This window comes from Mobula birostris, chromosome 22, assembly GCF_030028105.1.
Source record: "Mobula birostris isolate sMobBir1 chromosome 22, sMobBir1.hap1, whole genome shotgun sequence".
NCBI lineage: Eukaryota > Metazoa > Chordata > Chondrichthyes > Myliobatiformes > Myliobatidae > Mobula > Mobula birostris.
Window position 1 is genome coordinate 59,001,698 of NC_092391.1, and position 12,616 is coordinate 59,014,313.

At 43.2% G+C, this 12,616-nt stretch overlaps 1 protein-coding gene across 1 annotated transcript in view; it reads right to left on the minus strand.

Moving 5' to 3' along the window:
• zdhhc8b (zinc finger DHHC-type palmitoyltransferase 8b) overlaps nt 1–12,616 on the minus strand; it is a 250,410-nt gene that overhangs the window by 32,375 nt on the left and 205,419 nt on the right. The gene's annotated exons all lie outside the window — the stretch shown is intronic.

Genomic DNA, 12,616 nt, shown 5'->3' on the forward strand with positions numbered 1-12,616 from the left:
GCCATGTGTAGTGAATAAAACGGGTAGTTATAAAATCCTCTGTTTTAAAAAGGTGTCCATGTGAGATGGAACATCGAGACAGCAGGAGCAGCTGTCGGAGGCCTCTGCACTCAAGTGATTGCTTACCCTCTCTCTCACAATGGCAAGATAGAGTTTGCCAAAGATTCTCAAGTCAAAGAAATCCAAATAAAAATGGTGCTGTAGACTATAACATTGAAAGCTGTTCATCTTCCTCTCGCTGTGGAAGGGGTGATACCTCTATTTTGCTAGTGAGGGAGAGAGAAAGAGTCTATGCCATGTCGAAGTGCTGGGATTTGGACTGTAGTTTTTGATGGACTCAAAATCATGGTGTCTTTGGGGTTCTAACCTTTTTCTGTCACTCATTCTTTGGGTTCTTCTGTTTTGTGGATGTCAGTGAAGAATAAGAATTTCAGGTTGTATACTGGATACATTCTCTGAAATTAAATTCAATCATTGAACCCTTAAAAAACTTGCACCTGTTTTCTAATTTTAATTATTTTCATTGTAGCTGCTCTCTGATTGTAATGGACTTACAATGGACTTATGCCTTGACACCAGCTTCCTACTTTGAGCAATCTCTTTCAGAGATTCTTTTAATTAATAAAAATTTTAATTTTTGAGACACAGTGCTGAGCAAATCCTTCCGGCCCTTTAAGCCACGCTGCCCAGCAACCCCAATTTAATTCTAGCCTAATCATGGGACAATTTACAATGACCAATTAACTTAACAACCTTTGGACTGTGGGAGGAAACCAGAGCACCTGGAGGAAATGCATATAGTCATGGGGAGAACGTATAAACTCCTCATGGAGAGCAGTGGGAATTGAGCACACATTGCCTGTACTGTAAAGCGTTGCGCTGACCACTATACTACCATGCCACCCTACTCTTGAGCAACTGTGCTTTTTGCGTTGTGCTCTCTCATTAAAATAGTGCATCAACTTCAAGAAATGTGACACTGAAATATTCTAAAGCAATATGAATGACAGAACTTGCTGAATATTTGTCCCTCACTGAGCGAACAGAGAGTGAGCAATTTCAAGTTCCTGGGTGTCAATATTTCCGAGGACACATCGTATCAATGCAGCTATAAAGAAAGCATGGCAGCGGATATATTTCATTTCGAGTTTGAGAAGATTTGGTATATCTCCAGAAATACTCAAAAATTTCAACAGATGTACCGTGGAGAGCATTCCAAATAGCTGCATCACCGTCTGATATGGTCGGGGGGGGGGAGGTCAAAGTAAGCTGCAGAGAGTTGTAAACTTAGTCATCTTCATCATGGCCACTAGTCTCCGTAATATCCAGGACATCTTCAATGAGGTGGCAACCATCATTAAAGACCCACTTCACCCTGGACATGCCCTCTTCTCATTGTTACCGCCAGGAAGGAGGTACACACATTCAACAATTCAGGAACAGCTTCTTCCCCTCTGACATCCAATTTCCGAATGGACATTGAACCCATGAACACTACCTCATTACTTTTTTAGTTTTATTTTTGCACTACTTATTTAACTATTTAAAATATATATACTACTGTAATTCACAGTTTTTTTCTCTATTATTATGTATTGCATTGTACTGCTGCCACAAGGACAACATATGTTGGTGATATTAAACCTGATTCTGAAAAAGATCAGCAATCCTTTGACATAAGAACATTAAAACATTTTAATTGTAGAATATTTTGCAAACACCTTGAGTACAAATAACAAAAACAAAATCACAGAGTAAGAGAATATTTATCCACTCTCTACTTTTCAGTTCTTACAAAGAGACATCCAGTCAATTACAATTTACTTGTTCATAATATCATGCAGCACTGGACTCATCCCTCTCTGCTCCTCTTTGACCACACTGCCTGTGATGCCTATCTATGCTAATTCCCTTTATCTGCTTTGGGCCAGTGCCCGTCTGTCCCTTTTCTATCCAAGAACCTGTTCAAATCACTTCCAAAATGTTGTAATTGTACCTTGGGTGGCAAGGAAGAGATATGTCTGTACCAAAGGAGGTGTAACGCACTCCTTCCCCCCACTAGTCTGCAGGTCTCCCTTGGGCAAGGTGGAGTACCTGCTCAGCAAAACCCCCAGATCACCAGATCAGGGTCACGTGAAGCCATGGGAGCAGGTGGTGGATGGTCGTTGACCATGATCACCTACATCATCTGACACAGCACATGATGATGATGAATTGTATCTGTCTCCACGGCCTCCTCAGGCTGCTCATTCCAGGTATTCACTGCCCTCTGCATGGGCGAATGAGGCTCCAGAGGATTGTAGACTTAGCCGCTCCATCCAGGGAACCAGGCAACCAGGATTTGATTCCCACCGCTGCCAGTGACGAGTTCAGGTGTAATTTGTAATATCACTGATCCTGTGGGTTATTAATTTGTAATATCACCGATCTTGTGGATTATTAATTTGTAATAACACCGATCTTGAGGGTTATTAATTTGTAATATCACCGATCTTGTGGGCTGTGAAGCAGTGTCCAATAGAATGGGACGAGGGAATGTGAGCGTTAGATAGATCTTTTAACATTGCCATGACTAAGAACACGGTAATGTTTCCTTCTCGTAAATTTTACTCTGCGTGTCTGCCTCCCCGGATGAACCATGGAGGTATGAAATCTATTTAACACACTCCCAGGTGACCAGTCTATTTCTTATCCCTGGTATATTATAACTGGCGTCTATAGCAACCTAAAAGTCCATAAATATTTGCAGGATGTCCATTGTCGGTTGTATTGTAAGACTACAAATGTCCCTTGCAAACATCTTGAACCCCTTAATTCCCAGGCACACCATCAGTCTGTTATTCTCTTCCTCCTACCACAAAACCAAAATACCCCACCGTTCTCGCTCCGGTTACCACTTAATTTGCTGGGTCAGGTACCTGTACTTATCCTCCTCCCCTTTCCAAGCCTTTTTGAGGGACTGTTGGTTGTCCTCGTACCTGATTGTTACGTCGACCATGACTGCTCTGCCTCTCTTCACAAAGATAAGGTCAGGTTTCCACAGCGATCCATCCTCTGCTCTTAAATGTGGTTCAACAAACGCTTCCCAGCCATACTTCCCAGTTTTTTCCTTCAATTTGCCGACGATCTTATTGTGTCTTTTAATTCGGCAGCTCTTGACTGAAAGGCAACACCCGAGATGTGCGCCAGAGTCTCATTGGCTATACCACACCTCCTGCAGGTTTTCACCCTGTCTGGCCTTCCTTTATTCCTCGTGCACCTTGTGGCGTACTGGCTGCATTTCAACAGCAGGGCATTCACTAGCTGGTACCCCTTCCAGCTCTTGTGTTCCTTCAGCCATCCATTCCAGAGCTCATTGTTCTTAAAACTCTGATTCCTGATCCTTGTAGCTTCAATCTGACCCATTTATTGAACTTGTGCGACCTCCAGTCCAGAGCGAACTTTGGGGGCCCATTCTCTTCGATCTCCATTAGTTCCTCAGTCTATAGGACCCACTCAGAGGGCATCTCTTTCGTGAGGAATGCTGACGGGTGGAGCTTCCTGTCCATTATCTCCTTTGGCACATTGAGATTTGCTAATCTCTCAGTTGTGGCCTGGTTGTTCTCATTGGCCATGTAGAATGAGTCCCTGATGGTTCTGTTCTCTGAGGGTTCCTGTGCCAGCCCCTTTCTAATGATCACAATTGGAATCTGTAACTCCAACTTCAGTAGGCATCTTTCCTACGGGCATATAACACCCCATCAGTGGTATCGTGGGGAAGATGGAGAATCTCTTTCGCTGTAGACCTAATCAGTCTATCCAGGTCCTTCAAGGTGTTCTGTGAGACTTCGTTTGGTGATAGTAGACTCTCGCTATCATGAAAGTCATCATTGGCCTAATCTTCTGCAGTGTCTTCAGCTTTGCTGCCTTCAAGCCTTTAAACCACTTAGCCAGTTTATTTTTCCGTCCTTCATCCGATATTCTGCACCATGTGTCTATCCTCAAGCCTGGCTACTTCTCAATCTTGCCCGGAGGAATGAATGCACATTCCTTCCGTCCAGGCTCCATTCCGTGCCAGCATTTTACATATAATATGAGTTTTTCCCTTGATGGCAAAGTGAAAACCTTTCCTTGTCCTCACATTGACTTCCAACACGGTTGCCTTGCAAAAGGTGTTTAGAACGCTCAGGTTTTCAACCATCCCGTTATGAGAGCCACTGAGGAGGGCTATTTCATCAGTGAATGCTAGTGCCTTGCACCTGGATCTTCCTTCCGCCATATTAATTTCTACTCCTCCTCCTCGCTGTTCCAATGTACTTATTAGTGGGGTCCACTGCAATGTTAAATAGAATGGGTGACATGGGGGTCTCCTTGTTTAATCCACTTCTTGTGTAGCTGGATCCTGGACTTCCTGTCACATCATCGGCAGGTGGTACGAGTGGGCTCCCTCACCTCTGCCCCTCTGATCCTCAACACAAGTGCCCCTCAGGGCTGTGTACTAAGTCCCCTTCTTTACTCTCTGTATAGCCATGACTGTGTCCCCACCCATAGCTCCAATCTGATAATACAGCGCATCTGTAGATAAGAACTTCCCACTATTCAGGACACTTACAAAGACAGGTGTGTAAAAAGGGCCCAAAGGATCACTGGGAACCTGAGTCACCCCATCTACAAACTGTTCCAGCTGCTACCATCCGGGAAATGGTACCGCAGCATAAAAGCCAAGATTAACAGGCTCTGGGACAGCTTCTTCCACCAGGACATCAGACTGCTTAATCCATGCTGACACAGCTGTATTTCTATGTTATATTGACTATCCTGTTGTACATAATATCTATTATAAATTACTATAAATTGCACATTGCACATTTAGACAGAGATGTAAAAAAGATTTTTACTCATGTACATGGACCCGGCTGGTGGCGTAGTGGCATCAGTGTCGGACTTCGGGACCACAGGTCCTGAGTTTGAATCCAGCTGGCTCCCCTGCATGCTTTCCATCTGTGCTGGGTTACGAGCTGGTGATCTCTTTGGAAACTCACCTGGCAGAAGGCCAGATTGTAACTTGCCTCGTACGTGGTTCCCCACTACATCAGAGAGACGTGGAGGGAAATCGTCCGCTAACCGGATGCGACGTACTTTTCCTTTATGTGGAGGATGTAAGTGATAAAGTCAATTCGATTCAGTGTAACGAGCTTTGTGTCTGTGGACTCCACTGTAAGGAACTGAGGCTGAGGTTGTGGGCCTGCTCCGACTGCTCCGGGCTTTGTGTCTATAGACACACTTTTGTCCTGAATGCTGTTTGCTTGATTTTATTGTTTGCATGATTTGTTTCTCTTGCTCTCTCTGTGCATTGGGCGTTTGCCGGATTTTTTAAAAAATGGGTTCTTTTAGGTTTCTCGTTTTGTGGCTGCCTGCAAGGAGACAAATTTCAAGGTTGTATAATGTATACACACTTTGATAATAAATGTACTTTGAACTTTGAACAGAAGTGTATACAGTGCAGTCAAACCGATTGTGGTTTCTCTCCTTCAAGTGTTCATCGACTCCTTTTTGAAAGTTATCATTGCAGTTGCTTCTATCACCTCTCTGGGCATCATCATGCATATCATAATTCATTGAAGGGGCAAAAAATATTCTTTATCTGACTTCTGGCACTTTTACTAAATTTCTTCAAGTTTCTATGCACATTACTAGTGGAAGCTCCTTATTTTACAACAGGGGTTCCCAACCTGGGGTCCACAAGCCCCTCAGTTAATGGCAGGGGTCCATGGCAGAAAGAAGGTGAGGAACCCCTCTTTATAAAAGCTTCACAATGTACAAATTCCATCCACTATTTGCAATGAGAACTCTAACTAATGAAAAGCAAAAGATCAGCATACCTGGTGACAGAAACTTGGCTGATAAAGGACATTGTAAAAAGATTTAAATTATTATAATGAAACCATACTTTCATATTATTCAATCAATAAAGAATAGTGGACCAGAGATCACATGACCAAACTGCTTACATTGGAGAATTGCCAGGACTAAAATTTTAAATATTTCTTCAGCTTGTCATTCTCTCTCTTATTTCTGCCAAGTGGATCTTGCTTTTTACTTGGTTTGTTCAAGTTCTAATGCAGTGGTTCCCATCCACATACCCCTCAGTTAATGGTAGGGGTCCACAGCATAAAAAAGATTGGGAACCTTTGCACAGATGTTGAGAAGATTGTCAGAATCAGAATTGATATAACCGGCACATGTTGTGAAATTTATTAACTTTGTGGCGGCAGTACAAAGCAATACATGATGATAATAGAGAGGAAAAAGAAAACTGTGAATTACATTAAGTATTGTGTGTGTGCGTGTATATATATATATATATATATATATATATATATATATATAGAGCTAGATAGATGTAGTAGTTAATTTCAACTAGTGCACAAAAATAGGAAATAAAAAAGTAGTGAGGTGGTGTTCACTGGTTCAACGTCTATTCAGATATTGGATGGCAGAGGGGAAGAAGCTGTTCCTGAATCACTGAGTGTGTGTCTTCAGGCTTCTGTACCTCCTCGCTGATGGTAGCAATGAGAAGAGGGCATGATCTGGGTGATGGGGGTCCTTTATGATGGACACCGCCTTTTTGAGGCACCGTTCCTTGAAGATGTCCTGGATACTACACAGGCTAGTACCCACGATGGAGCCGACTAAGTTTACAACCCTCTGCAGCTTCCTTCGATCCCGTGCAGTAGGTACCACCCTTCCATACCAGATGGTGACACAGCCAGTTAGAATGCTCTCCACAATACATCTGTAGAAATTTGTAAGTGTTTTTGGTGACATACCAAATCTCCTCAAACTCCTTATGAAATATAGCCTTCTTTATAGCTGCATCAATATGTTGGGTCCATGTAGATATTGATATTGATACCCAAGAACTTGAAATTGCTCACTGTAATCCAATTACACCATTCCGCCAAAGAAAATGATAAAGTTTTTGAGTCTTCTGTCATGGTTCGGGGGTCTCCTGCCTTGGTTCAGTGGGGTCTACTGTCTTGGTTCAGGGGGGTCTCCTGCCTTGGTTCAGGGGGTCTCCTGTCTTGATTCAAGGGTCTTCCCCCCACCACTCCCCAGAGTTGCCTCACGACACACTAAGCTTCTATAGCCATTGGGTTCTTGTTCCAAATTCCAGAATCTGCAGTTTTGCATCTCTGCTCCAAACCACAGGTTACAGGTTAAGGTCAAGATTTGGAAACGAACAACAGCATTCCGAACCAAAATGGAGTCCTCAGATCTGAACCCCGGAGCAACATATATATAACATAGAACAATTACAGCATGGAAACAGGCCATCTCGGCCCTTCTAGTTCGTGCCGAACTCTTACTCTCACCTAGTCCCACCAACCTGCACTCAGCCCATAACCCTCCATTCCTTTCCTGTCCATATATCTATCCAATTTAACTTTAAACGACAACATTGAACCTGCCTCAACCACTTCTGCTGAAAGCTCGTTCCACACAGCTACCACTCTCTGAGTAAAGAAGTTCCCCCTCATGTTACCTCTAAACTTTTGCCCTTTAACTCTCAACTCAGGTCCTCTTGTTTGAATCTCCCCCACTCTCAATGGAAAAAGCCTATCCACGTCAACTCTATCTATCCCCTCATAATTTTAAACACCTCTATCAAGTCCCCCCTCAACCTTCTACGCTCCAAAGAATAAAGACCTAACTTGTTCGACCTTTCTCTGTAACTTAGCAAATGAAACCCAGGCAACATTTTAGTAAATCTCCTCTGTACTCTCCCAATTTTATTGACATCTTTCCTATAATTCGGTGACCAGAACTGTACATAATACTCCAAATTTGGCCTTACCAATGCCTTATACAATTTCAACATTACATCCCAACTCTTATACGCAATGGTCTGATTAATAAAGGCCAGCATACCAAAAGCTTTCTTCACCACCCTATCCACATGAGAGTCCACCTTCAGGGAACTATGCACCATTATTCCTAGATCCCTCTGTTGTACAGCATTCTTCAATGCCCTACCATTTACCATGTATGTCCTATTTTGATTAGTCTTACCAAAATGCAGCATCTCACATTTTTCAGCATTAAACTCCATCTGCCATCTTTCAGCCCACTCTTCTAACTGGCCTAAATCTCTCTGCAAGCTTTGAACACTACTTCATTATCCACAACGCCAACCTCAAAGTCTTGTTTATCAGTTCATCATATTAGCGGGCATGGAGCACAGCAGCCGGGGCAGTCTTCATAGCCTCAGTGCCATGAAGGTGACCATCGCAGAGATCAAGCGAAATCGACTCTTGTCCCGACCGACACCCTGTCTTTTCAGTCTATGTGGGCTGGCGTTTAAATTGAGCCAATAATGGAACAATGAAAGTCTCCGGCATCCTGGAGAGAGGAGTGAAGATGGCAGAGAGCAAGTGAAGTCAGATCGCCCCTCTGATTTGAGCCGGTGCTTAAATTGTCTAAACAGGAGCCAGGCACTGCTGCCGTGAAGGGCCCTGGGCCCAGCTCAGCGATTCACTTGGTTTCAGAGTTGTATGCAGTGCACATAATTTGTTAATAAGTGTGCTTTGAATCTACAAGACATTCATCTTCTTGCAGACAGTCACAATACAAACACAACAGAGCCCATCAAAAAACCCACACAACAAAGACCGTCAAACACCCAATGTGCGAAAATGAGAACAAATCATGTAAATAAAAAATATAAACAAATAACACACAAAATGTTAACTGCAGAGTCCGTGAAAGTGAAAGCTGTCTCTGCTGCCTTGGAGGAGGCAAATGAAGCTGGTCCAGGGAGCTACAGGCCACAGCCACGGAGACAGTTCAGCACTGAGGCGAGTGCAGATTACTGCCGGCCACAGCTTCAGAGTTTAACCCTAAGGCGAGTAAACCTCGTGGAGTAGCGAGCTGAACACCAGTCCATCCTTCACCCTCAGCCTTGATGCCTTGATATCTTTAATCTGGCCCAGCGCTTAAATCAGCCAAACAGTGGTGTGGTTTTTGCCCTGCCGTTTCGATCTGGCCCCAAGCATTGTTGAGGATCCCTTACCACCCATCTCTCAATAACTCTGACCCACCATCGTCAGGAAGGAGGTACAGAAGCATCAGGAGTAGGACTGTACGACTGGGTAACAGCTTCGTACCTCAGCCTGTGAGAGGAATGAATCACAATCAGAATCAGGTTCAGGTTCAATATCACCAACGTATGTTGTGAAATTTGTTTATTATGCGGCAGCAGTACATTGCAATACAAAATAATAAAAAACTGTAAATTACTGTAGATATATATATATATTTAAAAAGTTAAATTAAATATATGGTGCAAAAAGAGATTAAAAAGTAGTGAGGTAGTGTTCTTGGCTTAATGAATACCCTGCACCACAGAGGTTTCACCACGAGGACAGTCAGATGTTTACTGTTTACCAGTGCTAATTTACTACATGCATTTTGAATTATATTTTATCAACTTATTTATAATAATATTTTGGCTTATGTACTGTGTATGATATATGTTATATGGGAGCACTGTGGTCTAGAGGGACATCCTTTCGTTTGCTTGTATACGAGGGTGATTGATAAGTTCGTGGCCTGGGTAGAAAGAGTCAATTTTAGAAAACCTAGCACACTTATTTTTCAACATTGTCCCCTCCTACATTTACACACTCAGTCCAGCGGTCGTGGAGCATACAGATCTGTTCTTTGTAGAAGTGGTCCACAGCAGGGGTGATTGATAAGTTTGTGGCCTAAGGTGGAAGGAGATGAGTTATTAACTTCAAACTTTCTGCATTATCACTCAAAGAGCTGAACTGCATCTGCATGTAACGACAGCTGTATAACTCATCTCCTTCTACATTAGGCCACGAACTTATCAATCACCCCTCGTATATGCAATGTCAGATGACAAAAACTTGAACTTGGAGTCCACTCCAGCAACAGCCAGACATCGGCTCGTTTTGTTTTGCTCTTGGGCCCAGGTCCTGCTGCTTCAATATGGCCAGAGTGAGAGAGTAGATAGTAGTAGTAGTAGTAGCACTTTGTTCTTTCTGTAAACCTATCTATTTATTGATTTATTTGTTTGTTTATTGAGATACAATTTGAATAGGTCCTTCGAGCCACACCGACTTATCTCCAGCCCGATCACGGGATGATTTACAATGACCAGTTAACCTACCAACTGGTATGTCTTTGGAATGTGTACCATGGAGAGCATTCTAACTGGCTCCATCGCCGTCTGGTATGGTGGGGGGAGGGATGTGCTACTGCACAGGGTCGAAGTAAGCTGCAGGGAGTTGTTAACTTAGTCAGCTCCACCAGGGGCATTAGTCTCTGCAGTATCCAGGACATCTTCAAGGAGAGATGCCTTAGAAAGGCAGTATTCATCATTAAGGAGCCCCACCATCCAGGACGTGCCCTCTTCTCATTGCTACCAAAAGGTAGGAAGTACAGAAGCCTGCAAGCACACAAATGATTCAGGAACAGCTTCGATCATCACAGATACCACCACCCAGGCCATGCTCTGTTCTCACCGCTGCCATCAGGTAGAAGGTACAAGAATTTCAGGATGCACACCATCAGGTTCAGGAACAGTTACTACCCCTCAGTCATCAGGGTCTTGAACAAAAGTGGATAACTACACTCATTCTACAACCAATGGTCTCTCTTTAATGACTCTTTATCTTGTTATTTCATGCTCGTTATTTGTTGCTATTTATTCATTCCTGAATTTGCCAAGTTTGTTGCCCATTGATCCTGCTTACAGTTACTGTTCTATAGATTTGCCAAGTATGCCCGGAAAAAGAATCTCAGGTGGTGACATGTATGTACTATGATAATAAACTTTACTTTGAACTTCAAATGTATTGCATTGTAGTGCTGCCACAAAGTTAACAGGTTTCATGACATATGCCAATGATATTAAACCTGATTCTTATTCTGAATGCTTATTTATTCAGATACATCGCGGAACAGGCCCTATAAGCCGGGCCACCCAGCAATCCATTCTAGCCTGATCACAGGACAATATACAATGACCAATTAACCTACCAACTAGTCCGCCTTTGGACTATGTGAGGAAACCGAAACACTTGGAGGAAACACACACCTTTTCTGTTAAGTGGCATAGTGTCTTGCCAACGCCATCTTTACCGGAAACAAAGGTAGTCTTAGCCCTCTCAATAACTCATACAAAATTTATGTATATAAAAATGGTTAGTGACAGTTTAATTTGCTTGCAAAATTTCAAGCAGTACCCTTCTGGGTGGCGGGCTGGTGACAAAGGAGGTGTAAGGCGTTCCTCCCCTCCGCTAGCCTGCAGGTCACCCTTGGGCAAGGTATAGCATCTGCTTAGCCCTTCCCCCTGCTCAGGGTCAGGTGAAGCCATGAGAGCAGGTAGCAGATGCCCCTACTTATCAAGTCCTGCTTATGCGACCACTGTCACCAGGCAGACAATCTCTGAAGAGTATTGATAATGGCTGGAGTCACCCGTTTTGTAAAGACACTGCCCAGGAAGCGGCAATGGAAAACTACTCCTGTAAAAAAACTTGCCAAGAGCAATCATGGTCAAAGGATAGAGAAAAGAATAAAAACAGTGGGAAGGAGGTATTCCCCACAGGCAAAGACAGATGGAAGACCATGATTGCCCACGTCATATTACATGGCATGTAATGATGATGATATTTTAGCACCAGCTGGATGTAAATACTGAATTAAAAAGTCAAATGGAACAAAGAATTGAAGTAGCAATGTTAATCAAAATAAATGAAAAGTTTTGTATTTGCAGCCTTGGGATTTGTTTGCTTTCAATTCAAAGAACAGAACATCTTCAAAAATTCTGTCACAAAAATCTGCTGTGTGCTCAAGGGGCATGCAGTTACCTCAGTATTAATTGCAGTTATACTGTCCCCACTTACAAATGAACAGTGGGTCAGTTTAAATTATTGCCTTCAGCAGGCTTGTTACAAATCACTATAACAACAAGAAAGGCTTTATAAGGTACTTGGTGAGGCTTAACTTGGAGTATCGCAAGCAGTTTTGGGCTCCTTATCTAAGAAAGGTGCTGAAATTGGAGAGGGTTCAGAGGACGTTCATGAAAATGATTCTGGGATTGAGCGGCTTGTCATATGAGGAGTGCTTCATGGCTCTGAGCCTGTACTCACTGGAATTCAGAAGAATGAGGAGGGATCTCACTGAAACCAATCAAATGTTGAAAAGTCTCAATAGAGTGGATGTGAAGAGATGATTCCTATGGTGGGGCGGGGGGGGGGGGGGGGGTCTATGACCAGAGGACACAGCCTTAGAATAGAGAGGCATCCTTTTACAATGGAGATGAGGAGGAATTTCTTTAGTGAGAGAGTGGTGAATTTGTGGAATTCATTGCCACAGATGGCTGTGGAGGCCAAGTCATTTGGTATATTTAGGGGAGATGCTGATAGGTTCTCAATTAGTCTGGGCATGAAGAGATATGGGCAGAAGGCAGGAGACTGGGGCTGATGGGGAAATGGATCATCCCTGATGAAATATTGGAGCTGACTCGATGGCCCGAATGGCCTATTTTGTTCCTATATCTTATCTTAACAGATAGGAACTACTCTAGAGATGAGCAATCCCTTGCCCT